This window comes from Callospermophilus lateralis, chromosome 18 (assembly GCF_048772815.1).
Source record: "Callospermophilus lateralis isolate mCalLat2 chromosome 18, mCalLat2.hap1, whole genome shotgun sequence".
NCBI classification, from domain to species: Eukaryota; Metazoa; Chordata; class Mammalia; order Rodentia; family Sciuridae; genus Callospermophilus; species Callospermophilus lateralis.
In genome coordinates this window covers 51,120,860-51,144,055 of record NC_135322.1, presented here as the reverse complement: position 1 = coordinate 51,144,055, position 23,196 = coordinate 51,120,860, and the positions used below count along the sequence as shown (strand labels likewise).

Sequence of the window (23,196 nt, the reverse complement as noted above, 5' to 3'; positions counted from 1 at the left end):
GGTAATACTGTTGTTTTAATTTGCATTTCCCTAATAACATAATGTAGAACATTTTCTCTACATATTTATTTGCGATCTGCATATCTTCTTTGTTAAGGTGTCTGTTCAGGTTTTTTGCCCCCCCTTTTTTTTTTTAAACCAGGTTGTAAGTTTCTTACTGTTGAGTATTAAAAGTTATTTGTGGGGCTGGGGATGTGGCTCAGTGGTGAAGCATCCCTGGGTTCAATCCTCAGTACCCCCAAAAAAGTTTATTTGTATATTTTGGATAAAAGTTCTTTATCAGGTATGTGTTTTGCATATACTTCTTCCCAGTTTATGGCTTATCTTCTTGTTCTCTTCACAGTGTCCTTCACAGAGCCTAAGTCTTTAATTTCACATTTATTTATTTATTTATTTATTTATTTATTTTTAAAGAGAGAGTGAGAATTTTTTTTAATATTTATTTTTTAGTTCTCGGCGGACACAACATCTTTGTTTGTATGTGGTGCTGAGGATCGAACCCGGGCTGCACGCATGCCAGGCGAGCGCGCTACCGCTTGAGCCACATCCCCAGCCCATACTTTTATTTGTTAATAATAATAATTATTATTACTTATTTATTTTTTAGTTGTTGACAGACTTTTACTTCATTTATTTTTATTTGGTGCTGAGAATAGAACCCAGTGCCTCACACACGCCGGGCAGTGCACTTTCACTGAGCCACATCCCCAGTCCCTATTATTATTACTATTATTATTATTTTGGCACCAGGGATTGAATCCGGGGGTGATTAGTCACTGACCTATATCCCCAACTTTTTTTTTTCAGTTGTTGATGGACCTTTATTTTATTTATTTTTATGCGGTGCTGAGGATCGAACCCAGTGCCTCATACATGGTAGGCAAGCGCTTTACCACTGAGCTACATCCCTAGCCCTCCTCAGCCTTTTTTATTTTTTGTTTTGAGACAGAGTCTCACTAAGTTTCTTAGGGCCTGTCACAATGGACAAAAGATGTGACATGTGCAGTGAGGGGAGAGATAAAGAATGTCCATGTGCTTCTGCCCTTTTTAATATTTTATTCACTAAAATCACTTAATGCAATTACACTCCATAGGTTTTTGTTTTGTTTTGTTTTTTTAGTTATAGGTGGACACAATACCTTTACTTATCTTTATGTGGTGCTGAGGATTGAACCCAGGGCCTCACACATGATAGGCAAGTGCTCTACCATTGAGCCAAACCCCCAGCCCACTCCATAGGTTCTTAATCAAGGAAATGACAATCCTTGATGTTCTGCACTGCAATTGACATAATCAATTCACAACAAACAATTCTAGATTAATTCATTCACAGCAAACAATTCTAGATTAATTCTAAGTACTGCAAACACTTAATCATGACAGGGTCATAACAGACAGTCCCTCTGCATGCTAACTTCAAGTGTCAGATCAAAAGTCTCAAGCCTTAAAAAAAAAAAAAAAAATTAGTCTCAAGCCTTAGTCTTTAAGTCCAGCAGATGCACATTTACTCAGACCATGGTGATCAGATCAGGAACCAAGGCAGGCTTCTCCTGGGGTGGAGCTGACAGCTGGTCAAGGAGAGGTCAGAGGGAGAAGTTGTGGCTCTCACCAGGGTCAAGATGTGGCTATAGAGTTTGAGAGCAGTGAGAACAACACAGATGTTTAGGCAGAAGAGAAGAGTTGGGATGTCAGTCCAGGTCCTCATTAGGCTCTCAGGCTTGTGTGTATCAGTGTCGGCTGGCTGAATGTTCATTTGCTCCAATATTTATATCAAATTTTGGGGCTTTTGACCTCCCTTTCAATCCCTATCAGCTGCCACCAGGTCTCTCATTTACCCTGGGGTTAAAACATCTGGTCTGGTCGTCTCCACCTTGATCTTTTTGCCTTTCTCTCTTATCTGGCACCTTTCAGAGACTTCACTCTGAGTTTAGCAGGGTGGAGAGAAGTGACTTGTTTATGTCTGAGGGCCGTACTGGAGGGCTCCATTAGGCCTACCTGGTGAGACTGCAGGTTTCAAACTGGAGTTTTGTTTTGTTTTTTTTTAAAGAGAGAGAGAGAGAATTTTTTAATATTTATTTTTTAGTTATCGGCGGACACTCAAACTGGAGTTTTAAAATGGAGTTGTTTAGGCTCAGGCCTAAGGTCATGCTGACAATGTCTTACTAAATTACTGAGGCTGGCTTTGAACTTGCAATCCTCTTGCTGCAGCTTCCTGAGCTGCTGGGATGACAGGCATGTGCCACCTAAATCTTTAATTTTAATGAAGTCTAGATTATCAATTACAGATGCTCCTCAACTTATCATGGAGTTACATCCTAAATAACCCATCATAAGTTGAAAGCTTCAAAATTTCTAAGCTTCCATCATAGCTGTTGGCTCCAGAATCACTGGAGATCTCTGCCTGATTAGCACCAGTAAAATGAATGCTTCACATTCTGCCTCTCTCGCCATATAACTCTTAGTTCTACTGTCTCACACAAGTGGAACTAAATCAGAAACAGAACAATAGCTCCAAGAGTGTTTGAGAAGTCTAGTATTTAGTTTTCCAGCTTCTATAGTTCAGAAAGTTAGAAAGGGTTTTGAGCAAGTCAGTCCAAAGCGACTGCCATAACTTTCCAGGTGCTGAGTCCTGTGAACATGCCTGATCTCATTTCATTCTTACAGGAATCCAGTGAGGAAGAGACTATAATTATCCCCAACGAACAGATGAGGACACAACAGTAAAAGTTGGGGTGCATGGGGTAGTGTTAGAAGGGCTTTAGAGGATTAAAAGAGGGTGCCTTTAAAGAAAGAAGTAAAGACAAGGGACAGCTGCCTAGAGGAGTTGGGGTGGAAGATAACAGCCCACAAAAATAAGCATCAGTTCCAAGGTGACAAAGGACAGCCAGAATTAATTTGAGAACAAGTATTCCTGCCAAAGAGATTCCAGAGTCCCTGCCTATTCCATAAAGCCATGCTGCCCCTAATGGGAAGAGCCAGAACTTAATACACAAGACCTCTGGACACCCCTGGTTGCATTCCCACAACCCTATTGCATCAGTGATACAGAACACAAGGCAAACGTAAAAAACTCATCGGGGAAGTTTCCGGGAGAGGCGTTTTCAGTAGGCTAAGGAAGAGAGGCACAGTATTAGTTCATGTATGGCTGTGAGAGGGCAAAGGGTTTCAGATGAAAGAATTCACACACCCTCCTGTCAAGACTCAGAAGCTGAACTGGGCAGCCACTGTAGCATTGCAAAGCAATGCCCTTGACTAAAGATGAAAGAGGTGAGTCAGTGTTTGGGAAAAAACAATAAACAAACTGGTGGGGAAGGGAATGGGTTTCAGAAGGAGATCATGTGAAAGCCCTTATTGTGATTATTTTTTTGAAAATGTCAGTGCAGTACGTAATGAAATTCAATTTGGAGCAGCGTGACTATCTCAGACAGTAGGCCCTGGACATTTTCTAACAAATTATCCATGTGATTCTCATACCTGTCTTGATTTCCCATCCTGACATCCATTCCTGGTCTCAGTTCTCCTTCCCTGGGACCTAATCCAAGATTCTGGAATGTGGGAGTTGGACTCCCTTGTAGCATCATTCTTTTCTGGAGACATTACAGTAGAATCAAAAGATAAGCCAGGTATGGTGCTGCACACCTGTAATCCCAGCGGCTCTGAAGGCTGAGGCAGGAGGATTGCAAATTCAAAGCCAGCTTCAGCAACTTAGGCCCTCGGCAACTTAGTAAGGCCCTGCTTCAAAATAAAAAATTAAAAATGGACTGTGGATGTGCCTCAGTGGTGAAGCATCCCTGAGTTTAATCCGCACTACCAAACAAAACAAAAAACAACTCTATCTGAGGAGAAATAAATCTTAAGGAAGTGTGTCTTTTGGTGATGGGAGACTTCAGAATAATTTGAGCAAGGGGTGGCCATTTACAGAAATGTGGTTGTATGAATGATTCTTATTTTGTCTAAGCTTAGTTAAACAATATTATTAACTAAAATTTGGGTTTGTTTTGTCTTGTTTTGTTCTGTTTTGGGTACTGGAGATTGAACCCAGGGGTACTTTACCACTGAGTTACATCCCTCTGGCTTCAAAGTTGAGTTCTGGTTGCCTTAGCTTCCTGAGTTCTTGGAATTACAGGCAGGCACCACTGCACCTGGCTAGTAATTACCTTTAGTAGAAATTATTAGTATTCCCATTTTACAGCCGAGGAAACTGAGGACTAGAGGTCCTATAGCTAAGAAGTGGGGACTCCACAGCCCAGGGATTTAACCTTCCAGTAATGCTGCCCTGTCTATTCATCCTTACCTATGTTTCTTTATTAATTTTCACATGCTATCATGTTATACTTGTTTATTTGTTGGCTCCTCACTCCTTCAAAAATGTGGATTTTTTTTTTTTTTGGTAGGGATTGAACGCAGGGGCACTTAACCACTGAGTCACAACCCAAATCCTTTTTTATTTCTATTTTATTATTCTGAGATAAGGTTTCCGCTCATTTGCTTAGAGCTTCGCTGATTTGCTCAGGCTAGTCTAAAACTTGCAATCCTCCTGCCTCAACCTCAAAAACTGTCTTAAGCACATGCATGATCCAGTCTAATTCATCTTGACACTTTCACACCTGACATAGTCTAGCAAGTGCTCAATATATGTGAGCTAGAGGCAGGATTGTGACACAATAACCATTTATTTTATATATATATATATACAATCAACTACTTCTCACAATAGATACTCACAGCTTGAGGAAAACAAGTGGATGAAATGAATCTGCTCTCTTCATGTAGTATCAGGGTCATGTGAAAGGGTCTTGGAGCCAGGTATGGTTTTGAATCCTGCCTCAGCCACTTATTGGCAATACAACCTTGGACAAATGTTACTAGTTTTAAGAATTTAAAGGGTATCTGTGGAAAGAGCGCTGCTATGAGAGCATGAGGAAAAACTGTAAAAGTTTATGATTCAGATGTTTACAATATATATACTGTATGTTTTCTAAAGGTGGATGGAGGGTGAGATTTTCAAAGAGCCCAGCTTCTTGCTAGAGTAGCCAGAGCCCTCTCACCCTCTCCGGCCCCTCCTGTTGAGCAGTAAGAACAGATACTTGTGGTTAAAAGTTAACTTGTGTTTATTTCTCTACAACTGCCTGCTGTTTAATTTGGCTAGCCTGGGAAGATTCTTTCGTAAGCCTGTATGTAATTTCTGACCACCAGACCTACGACCTTTATACACATGCTAAACATTTATAGACTAGGAGAGTACTTTTTCTCCATCAGTGAGTTGAATAAATATCAACGCATACCCCCAGCCCCCATCCCCCCAAAACTATTCTTTGATCTACACTAAAGATAAACTGGTAATAATTCATTCTGATCTGCTAAGGGTTGTAAAGCAGATTCTTTGATAAAGCCAATTAATTTCAGAGGGCACTGGGGCTTGTTTCTTCCTGATGCTGATTTTGATTGTAAAGCCTTAGTATTTCAGAGATGGCAAGAGAACTTTTAAGACTAGTTTATTAAACCTTATGAATTTATCAGATTACAAAACCAAGCTTCAAGCTAGGTATAGTGGCAAAGCCTGTAGTTCCAACAAACATGGAGGCTGAGGCAGGGGGGATTGCCAAATTCAGGCCAGCATGGGCAACTTAGCCAGACCTTGTCCCCAAATAGAAAATAAAAAGGGCTGTGATGTAGCTCAGTGGTAAAGTGGCCCTGGATTCAATACCCGGTTAACTAAAACAAACACCCGCCCCCCCAACACACACACACACACATACACACCACGCTGCATAGAGGAAAAGGCAGTTTAGACTCAGAGAGAATGTTAGTAAAAGAATCATACAGAAAATGTTTTGTTACAATTCCTACAGTATTCAAAAATTTCTGTAGTTACTGCTTTTTGTTCCTTGTGATCCAATGATCCAAGGACTACAGTATTTTCAACCTTGAATTGGAAACCTGTGGACCCTAATCCTCAGTTTAGCATTGACGTCAGAGATATTTGAGAGTCATTGCTGCCCCCTGCTGGAAATTTAAAACCTCACAGGATTTCAAGGTTATATGGGATATTTGTTAATAGTTTAAAAATTAGAACAGCAATCATTCTTTAGGTTAAAATTTTAAACAGCATGAAAGGGTGTAAAGAGAAAAGCAAAATCTCTCTCACATCAATTCCATTTTCCAGTGCTAGTTGTCACTAAAAATTTTTGAACATTCACAATTTTTCTATTAATGTACAAGTATATATATATATATATATATATATATATGTGTGTGTGTGTGTGTGTGTGTGTGTATGTGTGTGTGTGTATGTGTGTGTGTGTAAACTTTTTTTGTGTGTATAACTTTTGTATACAAATAAGACAATATTGCACATAGTTTTATAACTTCTTGCTTTTGTAATTCAATTTAACTCATACAAAAGCTTCCAAAGTTAAAAAAAAAACAAAAAAAACTGAATATTTTTTCAAAGCAGTATCTATTGACAAACTTTCTTCATTTTGATGAAGGCATAATATTCATTGCCAGTGTTATTATAAATTATTCATTCCATCTTCCTTTGATGGAATTAAAAAGTAAATCCCTAGGGGCTGGGACTGGGGTTCAGAGGTAGAGTACTTGTCTAGCATGTGTGAGGCACTGGATTTGATCCCCAGCACCACATTAAAAAATAAACAAACAAACAAAATAAAGGTATAGTGTGTACACTTTTTTAAAAAAGTAAATCCCTAGAAGAGTAGGAATTTTATTATCTGGTAATTGGAATAATGCTCAATAGAATGTATCTAATGAATGACACATTTTCCTAGTTTCAAATATTTCTGCTCAAAAATGCTTCCCTTGCTGGGCACTGATGCACTTCTGTAATTCCTGTGGCTCAGGAGGCTGAGACAGGAGGATCAGAAGTTGAAAGCCAGGCTCAGTAAATGCAAGGCACTAAGCAACTCAGTGAGACTCCATCTCTAAATAAAATACAAAAAAGGGCTGGGGATGTGATTCAATGGTTGAGTGCCCCAGAGTTCAATCCCCATAACCGCTCCAAAAAAAAAAAAAATTCTTCCATAGCTGGGTGCTGTGGTGCACACCTGTAATCCTAGCAGCTCAGGAAACTGAAGCAAGAGGATTGCAAGTTCAAAGCCAGCCTCAGCAATTTAGTAAGGCCCTGCGCAACTTAACAAGACCTAGTCTCAAAAGAAAAAATAAAAGGGTTGGGGATGTGGTTCATTGGTTAAGCATCCCTGAGTTCAATCCCTGGTACCAAAGAAACAAGCAAACAAATGAACAAAAAATGCTTCCCTAAATATCCTTACACCTATGTTTTTGGTATAGGATAAGGTCAGTAGAAAGTATAGGTTCAAAAATATTGAATTTTGATATTGCCAAATTGGCACTTTTTTCTTGTTTTCTTTAACTATTTATTTATTTATTTTTATTTGGTGCTGAGGATTGAACCCAGTGCCTCACACATGCTAGGCAAGCGCTCTACCACTGAGCCACAACCACAGCCCAAATTGGCACTTTAAATGAAAAGTGAATCCAGGTATTTAGCAATTCTATCATTCCCATAACTGATGGGCCATCAAAACTAGAATCTGCTGGGTGCAGTGGAACCTACCTAATATCCCAACTACTGGGGAGTCTGAGGCAAGGAGATTCCAAGTTTGAGACCCTGTCTCAAAATAAAAGGGCTGGGGGTATAGCTTAGGGGTAGAATGCCCCATTATGTTCAATCCCCGGCATCCCCCAAAATAAAATAAAATATGTAGTTCCTTTCTGTGTATTTCCCTCTTCATTATGGTTCAGCAGGTGGACAAGGAGTAGGAGTCTAGAATCTGAATATTGAACAGCTCCACCAGTGTTTCTGATCCACATTCAGGATTGGGAACAGGCACATAATCTACTCATTTCTTTCTAAACAGCAGCTCCTGTTATGCTCGAATTCGGGACCCCCAAAAGACCACCAGAGACCAAGATCGACGTAAGCAGCAAAGAGGTGTTTATTGAGAGCTAGCTCGGTCCTCCGCGCACACACAGCAACTGATGACACTGAGAGGCCCCAAGCCCAGAGTTTGCAGCAGTTTTATACATTCTTTGGAGAAGGCAGAGACTTCACATACATCATAGCATCTCTTAGCAAATCATCACACACCGTGGGAAAAACAAATAACAACTCTAAAACATGATTAGCACATTCACTGGCAGGAACAAGTTGGGTATGGGTGATTGGTTACTACAAGAGGGGGATTCATTTGAACTGATTGGTTTAAGCCAAGAGGGGTGTTCGTGCTGAACTACATGGTTTCCAAACACATTATCAACCACCATAAACTACTGGGAAGGTCATCTGGCATCCCAGGTATTTCCTTGTCTCATGCTGATTGGTGGCTGCTAGGGGGTTGCTATGGGTCCCCACCTAGCCTGACTGAGTCAGGGACACCTGGCGCAGCAGATCTCTCCTGTTACTTATAGATAAACAACTTAGCAGGGTGGGAATGTGCCTAGGAGTGCTCTGTGGGTCTTTTCAAGGACAAATGTCATGCCCCTTCTGGGACAAGCTTTGCTCTGAGGTAGAGGTGGTTTTTCACTCCTATATCCTAATCCCAATGTAGTTACTCATTTACTATTCACCAGATGCTTATCAATGCTTATCAAGTGTCTACTAAATGCTAGACCCTATCTCTGTCTCCCAGAGACAAGATTGTCCTGTGGGGTGTGGTGTGCATTTCGCCACTTTCAGGAGTGGTGGTGCTGGGCAAGTGGGTGAGTTTATTGGTGTACGTGTTGGCTGCTGGCTAGGGCTTGGGAAGAGAGCCATGTGTGGGTGAAACTCAGGAATCCTGTAGCACTACAGTGGCAGAAATTCTTAAAAGGCCCAACCCTGCCCTTGGTGACATACATCTGTCTAGCAAATATGGAGCCATCACCAACCACTATTTGGTACCTGATACAAGGGGACCCTGCATGCTCATGTCAGGGAAAGGCCTAGAGTTTTCCCTCTGGGCCCTTCTAAATCAGATAAAATACAATGCAGATGAAATCCAGGTGGGAAACATGCCAGAGACAGCAGACAGATTGCAGCCATAAAAAGAGATGACAGATTTCACCGTCACTCACTCACGACCCACCCAAATGTCACGTCCTCTGGGCTCTTTCCCTGGCAGTTCCTGCTCCAAGTGGGTGTTGTTTCCATGTACTCCATGGCACTTAAAATATAACCACAAAAGGAAAAAAGATATACTCCTGTTGCTCCCTGAGGCTTCCTATGTCAGAACTTAGAGCTGCTTTTACTGTGAGATCCCATTTGATGCCCCCAACAATGCTGAGAAGTGAAAATGACTAGACCCACAATTTGTTTAGTAGAGTGGTCTTCGCATTCTTTTTTAAAAACCTGCCTACCCCTTTAAATAATTTAGAAAAATTAGGTATCTCTAATAATAGGTACACATGCATATGGCTATTTAACTTATAAAGAAGGTAGAATTGCAGAGAACACAAAAGGAATTTTTTGTTGTTTGTTTTGGTACCAGGGATTGAACTCAGGGGCACTCGACCACTGAGCCCCATCCCCAGCCCTATTTTGAATTTTATTTAGACACAGAGTCTCACTGAGTGGCTTAGGGCCTCGATTTTGCCAAGGCTGGTTTGAACTCACCATCCTCCTGCCTCAGACTCTCCACGGCTGGGATTATAGGCATGAGCCACCACTCCCAGCTACTGTTATCTTAGCCTTTGAATTTGAATCCTTTTTGTCACTTTCATCAGGGTTTAGTCCTGCCTTCTATTCCCACTACCCACAAAAAAATTTGACTGAAATGTTGGAACCCACCAGTAAGCCTTATGGTTTTTACATTTGAAAGAGGACCTGATGGGGCCTATTAGTGTTTCTAGCCTTATTCTCATAGTGAGATCTTTATGTAGGAAGGAGATATTAATTGCATCTGATTACTGAGATTGCCTCACAATTGACTATCTATTCTTATTTATTATTGTGTCAGTTTTACAGTTGAATAAATTGAGGCTTCAGGAGGTTAGGTGACTTGCCCAGGATATAAAAAGTACATGTCTGAATCAGACCTGAATTTTTTTTTTAATTGCTTGTTTTTTTTTTTTTAATTGCTTGGTTCTTGGTTTCTGAACCCAGGACCTCAAGCATGCTAAGCACATGCTCTACTGCTGAGCTACATTCCCAGCCCTAAATCATATTTTAAATCCAGAGCTGTTTGATATTAACAAAATACAAGGACAAGAATTCAGATAAACAAAACCATACACAAGCTACTCTGTGTCTGGTTCTTTTTGTATAACAATGTTTTGGAGGGGCTGAGGATGTGGCTCAAGAGGTAGCATGCTCCCCTGGCATGGGTGAGGCCCAGGTTCAATCCTCAGCACCATATACAAACAAAGATGTTGTGTCCGTCGAAAACTAAAATGTAAAAAAAAAAAAAAAAAAAGCAAAAAAACCAGTGTTTTGGAGATTCATCCACTTTGTTTTTTTTTAATAGCCGAGCATGAAAATCCACATTTTTTTTAAATCCATTCTCTCGTTGCTAGACATTTGGGTTGTTGCCAGATTGGGACAATTGGAACAAGTCTGCTATGAACACTCTTGTTCAAGTTTAAAGAAAAAACAAAATGGTACAATGAAAACTTCAGATGTCAACTTTAAAACGTGCAAGGGGGAGACACACATTTTTAGGTGGTTTCTTTTTTTTTTAATATTTATTTTTTAGTTGTAGTTGGACACAATACCTTTATTTCTCTTATTTATTTTTATGTGGTGTTGAGGATCCAACCCAGGTCTCGCACATGCGAGGTGAGCGCTCATTTGCTGAGCCACAACCCCAGCCCTAGGTGGTTTCTTTATTGTGAATTATTGTTGGGAAAACATATAATGGCAGCAGCACCCCAGAGAAAAACCCCAGCATGGCGTCTAATGACCCTCTTTCTCCTCTTTGTTTCTTTCACTGGCACGAAATGTTCCCGCCAGCGCCACTTTCAGGGGTGGTGGTGGTGCTGGGCATCTGAATCCTGGGATTGCCTGCTGGTGGGATGCCTTAGCCCCAATTAGAATTAACTTCTTGGGCTCTGGAACTGAAATATGGAAGAGCTTGCCAATAAACGGGTGACCTGTTATCTACCTCAGCCCTGTGACCTCTCCTTAGACCCAGATAAACACACAGCTTTTTGTAATAAAGTGGAAACCTCTTTGGTGATCTGTGTCGTGTGGTGTGGTGTCTTCCAGTCTTACAGTGGTGCCGAAACTCGGCAGATGGTGTGCTCGACAAACCGAGTCCTGTCTCTGCCACCGCCGTCACCAACCAACGACACATTTCGCCCTTGTCTGTCTTTTGGGGCGCGGGCTCCCTGCACTCACCACTGATCGGATCTAGGTAAGGTTCCCCCTCCCCGGCTCGCCAACTCCCTTCAGGTTAGCAGCTGGAGACGGACCCGTGATCGACTGGCACTCTCCTGATGCCAAGTAGGGAGGAGGGAATGCACTCCACTAAGACCTTCACTGATAGCAGTGGACCCTCTGGCGACCCACTTCCCTTTGGGGCGTGAGCCTCCTGGGTATACAGAGGCTCTCTGGTCTCTTCCTCCGCCGCCAGAGCTGTGTTCAGCCCGGAGCTGAACTTCTGGCCCGGAGCTGCGTTCTGCTGGGGCTCTGTCTTTCCTTCCTTGATTCTCTCATTCGATGGAAAAATTTTCCTGACGTCAGGTGGCTTGCGGCCTGGACCTTACAGGGTCACATAGACTGCACTTCGTCGGTGACGACCGAGCTGTGCCCTCTGTGCCTACTCGCAGTGGACTGGTCACTTCGGGGACGCCCAGATGATCCTCCATCTGCTCTACGCTTCCAGGAAGCTTCTACAGCCCAGGTTAATTCTTTTTCTCCCTTTTCTGTCCCTTCCTCCACTCTTTAACCAGGGGTGCCTCCTCGCCTATACCGGAAGCCTCACCATTCAAGTGTCTCCTTAAGAATTTGGCTACTCTCTCTCTCCCGGGACCTCAAGCCCAAAATTCTTATCAGATTCTGTACCCGAGACTGGCCCACATATCTGCTAGATAATGACAATCATTGGCCTCCAGAAGGCTCCTTAGATCCAAATTTCCTCCGGGACCTTTTAACTATTGCCAGAACCTGAAAGGGTAGAAAGAGTTCCCAGGCCTCCCCGTCCTGCTTTCCGCTGTCTGTTCCCAACCTTCCCCTCTGTGCCCTGCCTGTGCACTCCCCACTCCTCTTCCTCCATGTCCATGTCCCCTCCCTCTCCCTGTTGCAGCTGCCCCCGGGGCCCTGCCTGTGCACTTCCCCTCCTTTTCCGCAGAGACATCCCTCTCCGCTCCCTTTTCTTCCTGTCCGCAGCCGCCACCGCCGCCCTACCCCCCTGCCCCCCTGCTCGTCCCTCTATCTGCAAGCTTCTAGTCTGTCTCCCCACCAGACACGTGCGCTGGTGTTCCACCTTCCCGGTGCGGCGGGCAAAAGGGGCCAGTAGTGTGCCCTCGGTGGCTTGGAGAGGCCTTGGGATCCCACCTCAGCCGGCAGGTGAGCTGCCGTCCTTCACCTTCATTGCGCCAAAGCAGCTTTCGCGGGAGCCCCTGTCTCCCTTTGCTGCCCGCTTCCAACAGGCGGGCAGGATGGGTTCCACCTGGCTGCAATGGGTGGGATCTCCGGATCCCTCCGAGCCTCACTCTGCTCACTTCTTCTACTGATAAGCCCTTCCCCTCCCACCTGTCAGTGCCTCACTGATCCCTCTTATAACTCACAGTTGCTTTGTTCTCTCAGGGAAGTAGCAGGTGCTGAAGGGATAGTCAGAGTGCACGTCCCATAACTGAACCTAACTGGGACTGCATGCAAGCAGTTTCTAATAAGGTAGTTAACTTTTGATAAACTGAAGGACATTACCCAGAACCCTGATGAAAATCCATCCTTATTTCTCAACCGCCTTACAGAGGCCCTAACCAAATACATTAAGCTAGATATTGAGTCTCCCATCAGGGCTACAGTGTTAGCAACCCATTTCATTACTCAATCAGCTCATGATATTAGAAAAAGCTCAAATGAGCTGAGGAGGACTATCAGACCCCTATCTGAGATCTGGTGAAAATGGCTTTTAAAGCAGGCTCCATTGCAGAAAAGAGGGTAACACCCGAAACTCAGGTCTTGACAGCAGCCCTGAGGCCTACATCTCCAGAAAAAGTTTCAGAGGGGAACCAGCATTCCTCTCCACCAGAGGCTTGTCTCAAATATGGATGCAAAGGTCACTGGGCTCGCCAATGCCCAAACCCATGGCCTCCTTCCAGGCCATGCCCCACATGTAAGCAGACAGGACATTGGAAGATTGACTGCCCCTGGCTGGCCCTTCCTTGGCACCTCTACGCACGGGGTATGACCAGTCAGGCAGTCCCCTCTCCTGAACTTTTGAGGTTTGCAGAAGACTGAAGAAGCCAAGATTCAAAGACCCCCTCAGCCCTCTCCGAGCCCAGGGTAATGCTCCAGGCAGTGGGTAAGTCTATAACCTTCCTTGTGGACACGGGGGCTACCTATTCTGTCTTGCCTGCCCATTCTAGGCCTCTGTTTCCTTCCCAGGTCTCAGTTATGGGGATTGATAACAAACCCTTCTCCCCAAACAGAACTGTAAACCTGGCCTGTGCCCTGGAGGGACACCCATTCACTCACTATCCTGGTCATTCCATCCTGTCAGTTCCTCTCCTAGGCAGAGATGTTCTCCAATTATTAGGAGCCACCCTCCAATTACACCCCAAGAATACTACCACCCATCTCCTTTGGCCTTTAACTCTTACCCTCTCTAATGACCTGACAGTACCTACTGTGCCATTGCCCCCTGATCCCTAGGTCTGAGACGTCTCCATGCTGGTTATTGCCTCCCACCACAAGCCAGTCCATACCCAGCTGAAACACCAAACTAAACTTCCTTGTGTTCCCAATTTCCTATCTCCAAAACACATAGGGAGGGATTTAAGCCCATTATACACCGGTTGCTGGCCCAGGGACTCCCAATCCTTACTGACTCCCCCTGTAATACTCCTATATTTCTGGTATGCAAACCCTCAGGAGCCTATCACTTAGTCCAGGAACTCCGCCTAATTAATGAGGCAGTTATTCCTAGCCACTCAGTTTCCAGCCCTCATGCTTTTCTTTCTCATATCCCTCTTTGACCATTCACTTTACTGTCCTGGATCTTAAAGCTAGTGTCTTTACAGTGCCTCTGCATCCTGACTCTTATTACCTCTTTGCCTTCACATGGGAAGACCTTACATTCTTTAGGTTTCAACAGCTGACATGGACAGGCCTACCCCAAGGCTTCAGGGACAGTCCCTACCACTTTGGTCAGGCCTTGACACAGGATTTAACTGTTTGTAATTTGGGGATAGCACTCTCTTACAGTTGGATAGAAGTCTTCCCTACCTCCAGGAAAACTGGTGACACTGTCGCCTCAATCCTCATTGAGCAGACCATTCCTAGGTTTGAACTTCCTGCCTCCATCCAGTCAGACAAAGGTCCAGCCTTTACTTCTCAGATTGTTTAACTAGTTTCCAAAGGCCTTAACAGCACTTGGAGGCTCCACATCCCCCACTGACCCCAATCTTCGGATAAGGTTGAGAGGCCTAATGGCATTCTCAAGGATCATCTCACTAAACTTGCTTGAACTCAGACTGTCCTGGCCCAATCTTTTGCCATTGGCCCTCATCCAAATTCAGGCAACCCCTAGAGCCCCCTCAGGCCTTAGCCCCTTTGAGCTGTTCTATGGATGCCTTTCTTAAAAAAATAAAACTTTCCTGTCACTCCTCCTCCCCTTGTGTCACACCTGCCCTATCTCATGCTTCTATACAAACTCCTAAGAGAACACGCAGACCGGTGTCTTCCTGCACCATCTGTTACTTCTGTTCCAGCACAATTGGGAATTAAATCGGACCCTTTTCAACCGGGTGATGCAGTTTTACTTCAAGAGCTACATTCTCAGTCGTTGAAACCTTGCCGGACAGGACCCCATACAGTCATATTTCCACCATGCTGGGGCCCACCAAACTCAAAGTTTCTCGCCAACCCTCTCCTATTACTAATCATTAATCTCTCTCAAGCTTCTATCCCAACCCACAGATGGCGCTTCTACATCCAAGCGACATGGCAACAGGATGGCACCATCGGCTCTCAGTCTATGGGCCAAGGCGATTGGCCTTTCACTGGCTATAATCGGGCCCTTAATGTTACTGGATTCAACTGGGCCACCTCATCCCACTTATGTTCAGCAATGCTATGCTTCATAGCAGATCAAACTGAGGAATCCTGTAGAAGCTATATCACCAGGAGGCCGCCCCCACCTGCTGATGACAAGACTACCCCAGTGGAGCCTCAAGAGTCACCTCCTAGACCTCCCCTTTACTCCTGCTCTCCACATCCTAACTATCCTCTAAAGCTTCGCCTGTCTCGTGTAACCGCCCATACTCCACCATGACTCCCACTCTTCTAAGTGGTATTTTCACAGTCATCACCATTTTCCAGGGGACATCGTCATCCTCCTCTTAAAGCATTCTGAACAGCAGTTGTTAGACTCCATACAGGATCCATATGAGCCTAATGTCAGGAGTCTACCACAGTATTCATGGCTACCACTACTTACTGAAACTGTAACCTTCTTAAATCTAACCCTCCCGGCCATCACACCAACTGATTGCTACTTATGCGCCTCTCTGACTCGACCATTGCTTGCAGCGGTTCCCTTGAACTTCTAGGCTTCTGACCTCTCAAATTTCTCCACTCCATCTGCCCGCCGTTCTCTCCGAACCCTTTCACCCGACGCTCCATATGGGAGCCCGAGGAGTCTAACCATACTGTGATTATCCAGCGCTGCCTCCTAGGCTTGGGTGTCTCCCAGTCAAAGTTTTGCCACTCTAACATCGCCTTTAACTTCACCCTCTATGCACCACCAGGCTCATTCTTCTGGTATAATGGTTCTCTCATCACTATCTTATTCACCAACACCTCTACCCCACATATACTGGTGACGCTTATCCCACAATTGACTCTCTATACCCCAGCTGAAGTGCAGGCCCTCTTGTCTCCCCCAGCGAGGAATAAGCGGGCTGCTTTCCTTCCAGTACTGGTGGGTCTCTCACTGGCTGTATCTGCAGCGGGAGCCGGAATTTCTGGTGGAGCTCTAGGACACTCCTTATGGGCTGTACAGGACTTAAGTTCTAAACTTGAACAAGCGCTCACTTGTATGGCAGAATCTCTAGCATCCTTACAGAGGCAGATCACATCCTTGGTTCAAGTTACTCTTCAAAATCCACGAGCTATAGACTTACTCACAGCCGAAAAAGGTGGAACCTGTCTTTTCTTGAGGGAAGAATGCTGTTACTACATCAATGAATCAGGCCTTGTGGAATCTAATGTAGTCAAGCTCACCGACTTGGCTACCTCTTCGAAAAATCCACCAAACCAAAACCCATTTGCCACCTTCTTTTTAGCCCACTTCCAATTGTGGCTGTTGCCTCTTTTAGGGCCCATATGTCTTCTTTTCTGATGTGTCTGTTCCTGCCCTGTCTGCTTCGCTTCCTACGGGGCCAATTATGGAAGATCTCTAACCAAACTTTCAACCAGCCTCTGCTTAGGTACTACCAGCCTCTGGTGACCGATGAGTCCCCAACATCTTCAAGAGAACAGCTCACTCATTGCTGAAGCTCACTACCAGGCGCGATGGAATGCAACGGACATCGGACAGTGGGAGACAACGAGCCCGGAGAATCTCTTAATCTGCCATCCTGGATTTTTGAGCCTTTATGTCCTTTTAAGCCTCCTCATGGCCCTTGGCCTCTTCTCTGTCAGTCCCCTGAAATGGAACTTCTTCCAAAAACTGACATTTGCTTTAATTTTTATCTTCATCCTGCTTTTGTTTGCTCTGATTTTCTTCAGGTGCTGGTGACGCCATGTCAAGGCAATGCTTCCAATATTTCCTAGAGTCTGTTACAGGACCAGTGGCTGATACCAACTATTTCCTCCATCCAGGACTGGTTTGACGCCATCGATGACTTGTGGTTTCAGGGAACTTTCATAGACTTCACCCCTACGGAAGTAGCTGTCTATAGCCACTGGGTTTTATTTCTGGTTGTCATGATATCCCCAGACCTGGCCCCCCGAACATTCCTCCACTTCCCCTTCTAGGCCCTATGCTGCCCCTGCACAGCCAGAAGCAGCCAGATCTGACCAACGACGCCCCAATTCCTAAGAAAACAAAAAGGGAGGAATGTTGGGAAAACATATAACGGCAGCAGCACCCCAGAGAAAAACCCCAGCATGGAGTCTAATGACCCTCTTTCTCCTCTTTGTTTCTTTCACTGGCGCGAAACATTCCCGCAGGCGCCAATGTTCAAACCCTGCTGGTGGGAAGCCTTAGCCCCAATTAGAATTAACTTCTTGGGCTCCGGAACTGACATATGGAAGAGCTTGCCAATAAACGGCAACCTGTTATCTACCTCAGCCCTTCGACCTCTCCTTAGACCTATATAAACACACAGCCTTTTGTAATAAAGCAGAAACCTCTTTGGTGATCTGTGTTGTGTGGAGTGGCATCTTCCAGTCTTACAATTATAACATACATATAAAACATAAGACATTATTTCCAATTGGGGCAAATGGGGGGGGCCTTCATATAGGAAAAAAAACGCCCAGAGCTCAGCACATAAGACACTATTTCCAGACATCAGGGTTTGAGACTCTCTTGCTGAATCCACTCTGCTCTACCTGACTGAGTGCTACTTCTACCTTCACCTTCAACAAATCTGTACTCTGCCTGTTACTTGTGTGTGTCTTGCTCAATTCTATGTTATAGGACACCAAGGACCTAGACCCCAACTAGGTACCCTGGAAGGATTGCAAGTTCAAGGCCAGCCTCAGTCACTTAGCTAAGACCCTCAGAAACTTAGTGAGACCCTGCTCAAAAATAAAAAATAAAGAGGGCAGGAGATGTAGCTCAGTGGTAAAGCCCCCCACTTTATATCCCCAGTACAAAAAAAGAGTGTAGATTTTTGCCTTCCACAAAAATCTTCTTTCATCCAGCTAAATTTGATGCTTGAGGGGCTGGAGATGTACCTCAATTGGTAGAGTGCTTTTCTTGCATGCACAATCCCAGCAGTGGGGAGGCTGAGGCAGGAGGATGGTGAGTTCAAAGCCAGCCTCAGCAAAAGTGAGACCATAAACAACTCAGTGAGACCCTGTGTCTAAAAAGGGCTGGAGATGTGGCTCAGTAGTTAAGTGCCCCTGGGTTTAATCCTTGGTACAAAAAAAAAAAAAAAAAGAAAGAAATAAAGAAAAAAAATGTGTTAGATCCTGGACTAGGTGTTGTTCACTGTATAGGGTCCCTGCCCCCCTAGGAGATAACTGAAGATATTCAAGAAAGATAAAAGATGGGGTGCTATGAAGGGAGCAGCATGGTGGATTTAACCTAATCTAGAAAGTATGAAAATGTGAAATGTCTTATAAATGCAATTTGAAGGACAAGAATAACTTAGGCCAGATCAAAGAAGACAAAGCTCCAGGCCCATTAAATAGAAGGCGAAAGGAAATCAGAGAAGTCATAGGCAAGCATGCATGTGTGCACACACACAACCACACATAGCACATGAACACAAAAGGAGGCTGGCAAACAGATGATTTCCTCATTCTTCAAAAGTCATGTTAAAGGGCTGGGGATATGGCCCTGTGGTTTAGTGCCCCTGTGTTCAATCCCTGGTACCCGCCACGCCCCCGCCAAAAAAAAAGTCATGTTAAGGAATGCTCCCCTTTTTCAAACGGGGAGAGAGTGACTTGTTCTGGTCTGTGTTCCATGTCAATGTATTATGTATGTATTATGTTTCTCCTTCTTCTTCTTCGGACTAGAGATTGAATGCAGAGGGGCTTTGAAGGCTGTTGGAAAATAATATTCCTAAAAGACAGCTCCCTGGGAAAAAGGCAGGGGATGGGGGTAGTGTGACTGGGAGAAGGGAGGGGAAATTAGCATTAAATTAAACATTAAACATTAAATTAAACAATAAACCTCTCCTAATACATCCCTTTCCAGTAATAATGGATCCTCAGAGAAAGAACAAACTTTCATCCCTTCCCAGGTTCATCCCAGCATCTCCACCAAAAGCAAACATTTGCCCCTTCCCAACCCCAATGGGTCCTGAAGAAGGAGGCAAATAATGAAACGCTGGGCCTTAGACTTTTACCCTTTCTCATTGCAGATGAGTCCTGGAAGAAGAAAAGCAAATAGTGAAGCTGTGGGTAACAATGGGTCCTGGAGGAAGGAAGATAAGCAGTGAACACGGAGTTATGAGCTTTTCCCAGTGACACTCATTTTCAAACTTTTTACAACTGCTCTCTTGAGTTAAAATTTGAACCTGCTCAGCTAGGTCCCTGACTGTCCAAACCGCACATCTGCAGTCTCCAGTGATTACTTTGCCCTCATCGTAAACTATAAAACCCAGACTCCTTCTGCAACCCGAGGGCCATTTCCTATACCTAGAAAATGAGCCCTCCCGTGCCTCGTGATTGCCTTTGCTTACAGAATAAAGGAAAGCTTGCTGACAGGAGGTCTGCTTCCTGTCTCCTGCCTCTGTCATTTGTGGGCCATGCGCTTCCAGGCTTTACCACTGAATCAAATCCACAGCCCTTTTTATTTTTTATGTTAAGACAGGGTCTTGATAAGTCTCTGAGGGATTTGCTAAATTGCTGTGACTGGCCTGGAACTTGCTATCCTCCTGCCTTAGCCTCCCAAATCAGTAGGATCACAGGCATGTGCCACCATGACTGGACTAAACTATGCAGCTTCAAAATGACTCCAAACACTTCAACTGTTCAGACATGAATAATAGGTTGTGCTGTGATTTAAAAGCGGAGTGTATTCTCCTGTATGCTCCAGATGTGCATCCCTAACAGACCCCATATGTAAGAAACTGGAGTGAACTCCCTATCCCCTTCAGAATATGACCCCATACCTCATCAGACCCCATATGTGAATTACCAGTCTCAATTTCATTGTTATGGGTTTTATTGTGTTAGTCAGATTTCTTTTACTGAAACAGATATCTGAGATAATCAACTTATAAAGACAAAAAAATGATTTTGGCTCACAGCTTTGGAGGTTTCTATTATGATCAACTGGTGTCATTGCTTTCGGGCCTGTGGAAAGACAACACATCATGGCAGAAGCATGTGGTCATACTGGAGTTGTTTACCTCACAGATGTAACGGGAAAGATTGAAAAGAAGAGAAAAGGGAGAGGTTCCACACTCCTTGCAAGTCCATATCCCTAGTGACCCATGAGGCCCTACCTCTTAAAGATCTCACCACTTCCAATAGTATTGGGCTGGAACTGTCCCTTCAACACGTGGGCTTTTGGGGAACATTTCAGATCCAAACCATAGCACACATGCAACTCAAGACTTTGACAGACACTTAGAGAATTTACACCGTGGCAGGCCATAATCTGTCAATTACCCATTTAAGGATCAAGAACTCATCCTACAACAGAGCCACCTACTGTTAGACTTGGAGCTACCCTCCAAAGTTGTCTCCCTAACACTGCCACCATCCTCTATCCTTGAGAGGTCTTGCGTGGCAGAGGATGTCTGTTGTGATGAATGCCATTTCTTTTGAGAAACTGCTTTGATAAAGGTGCCCTTTGAATTTTAAGTAGACTTTACTTTTGTTTTTTCTCCCTGTTCTTCTTCTTCTTCTTCTTTTTTAAATACCTTTATTTATTTTTATGTGGTGCTGAGGATGGAACCCAAAGTCTTATATGTGCAAGGCAAGAGCTCTACCGCTGAGCCACAACCCCAGCCCTAGACTTTACTTTCTATAGAGGCCTTCTTCCATTCTAAATTGAGCAACTAGATGAATAATTTTTTTTTAGAGAGAGAGAGAGAGAGAGAAAATTTTTATTTATTTATTTTAGTTTTGGGCGGATACAACATCTTTGTTTGTATGTGGTGCTGAGAAGTGAACCCAGGCCGCACGCATGCCAGGCGAGCGCGCTACCACTTGAGCCACATCCCCAGCCCTAGACGAATAATTTTGGAATGCATCTGGGGATGTAGCTTAATGGCAGTACACTATGTTTAGCATGTGTGGGGTGAGTATGGGGTGGGGTGCTGGGTTGATCCCCAGCAAATACAAAAAATTGAAACTTGCTATTAGGTTAAGGTACCTTGTCTAGCCAATGCATTCTCTGTGAGATTTGTTTTCATTATTTATTTATTTTGGTACTGGAGATTGAACCCAGGGTAGCTCTACCACTGAACCCACATCCCTACCACTTTAAATTTTTTATTTTGAGACAGGGTCACTAAGTTGCTGAGGCTGGTCTCGAATTTGCCATGTTTGTACCTCAACCTCCTGTCTCAGCTTTCCAAGTCTTTGGAATTATAGATGTGGGTCACTGTGCCCAGGTATTTTCATTAATTCAATTCATTCATTCATTCTTTTTTTGTACTGGGGATTGAAAGAGGAGTGCTTACTCACTGAGCCACATCCCCAGCACTTTTAAAAAAGTTTTTTTTTTTAAAAATTCATTTTTAGTTGTAGTTAGACACAATACGTTTATTTTATTCTTTTGTTTTTATGTGGTGCTGAGGATCGAACCAGGGTCTTGCACGTGTGAGGTGAGCGCTTTACCGCTGAATCACAATCCCAGCCCTTTAAAAAACTTTTTATTTTGAGACAGGGTCTCACAAAATTGTTTAGGGCCATGCTGAATTGCTGAGGCAGGCTTTGAACTTGCAATCTCAGCCTCCCCAGCTGCTGGGATTACAGGTGTGCCACCACACCTGGCTAAATGTTCTACAAAACTTTTAAGTAGCCCAAACAAAACAACTTTCTTTCTTTTTTTTTTTTTAAAGATTTTAGTTGTCAATGGACATTTATTTATTTATATGTGGTGCCGAGAATCGAACCCAGTGCCTCATGCATTGCAGACAAGCGTGCTACCTGCTGAGCCACAGCCTCAGCCCCTAAAACAACTTTCCTTCATCCATATACTGGGGTGCTATGTAGCTGTCAAAGATACTGTAGAAAAATGACATGGAAAGATGTTCATTGCATGTTTAATAAAATTGAAGGCATGAAAGAATACGTGTAGTACCATCTCATTTTTCAAACACACACACACACACACACACATAAATAGGCATTAGTACCAGGCTCAATGGCACATGCTTGTAATCCCGGTGACTCAGGAGGCTGAAGCAGAATTGCAAGTTGGAGGCCAGCCTCTACAATTTAGCAGCACCCTTTCTCCAAACAAAAAACAGAAGGACTAGTGGTAGAGGACCTCTGATTCAATCTCAACTACCCGGAATGGCAGAAGACACTGGAAGTCTAGAAGCCTAAATGTCAACTTTTTTTTCATGTGGGATTGTGGGTGATTCTTTTGCTTATTTTATTTATTTATGTATGTATTCATGCATGTATTTATGTACGCATGTATGTATGTATGTACTAGATTGAACCCAGGGGCGCTTTACCACAGAGGTCACATCCCCAGCCCTTTTATTTTCTGAGACAGGGTCTTGCTAAGTTGCTTAGGGCCTTGCTAAATAGCTGAGGCTTGTTTTGAACTTGCTTATTTTATTTTTATTTTTTATTTTTTTATTTTTTGGTATTGGGGATTGAACCTAGGGGCACTCAACCACTGAGCCACATCCTCAGTTCTTTTTATATTTTATTTAGAGGCAGGGTCTTAAGTTGCTGAGGGCCTCGCTAAATTGCTGAGGCTGGCTTTTAACTCGCTATCCTCCCGCCTCAACCTCCCCAACCACTGGGATTACAGGTATGAGCCATAGTGCCCAGCTGAACTTGCTTATTTTTAATGTTTGGTCCGCCACAAAATGTGCTATTTTGTGAATTTTGAAAATTATATATCTAATGGTTTTTGAGGTTCTATTCTTGACCTTGCTTGGGCTTACATAGGCTTTATAAATTATTTGCTAAGATGTAAATTTGTTTATTAAACTTTCATCTGTTATGTTCCTTTTCACACTTTTTAAAGTGATTAGTCTGCATGTACTTACTTTTCAGTATTTTTACTGAGTCCCACGTCTCCAGCATTGAATTCTTAAGTTTGGAGAGGAGCTCCCGGGTCTCGGTGGTGCGGACTTCAAGCCCCAGCAGGCATTGCGGCGCGTACTTCGGGAACTACGGAGGCCGGAAGGGGGGCT

At 43.8% G+C, this 23,196-nt stretch overlaps 1 long non-coding RNA gene across 1 annotated transcript in view; it reads right to left on the bottom strand.

The window, feature by feature from the left end:
* LOC143384491 (uncharacterized) overlaps window positions 1–23,143 on the bottom strand; it is a 37,719-nt gene extending 14,576 nt beyond the window's left edge. Inside the window, exon 1 of the long non-coding RNA XR_013089343.1 lies at window positions 23,050–23,143. This is a non-coding gene — a long non-coding RNA (uncharacterized LOC143384491). The remainder of the gene's footprint in view (window positions 1–23,049) is intronic.
* Window positions 23,144–23,196: the final 53 nt, after the last annotated feature.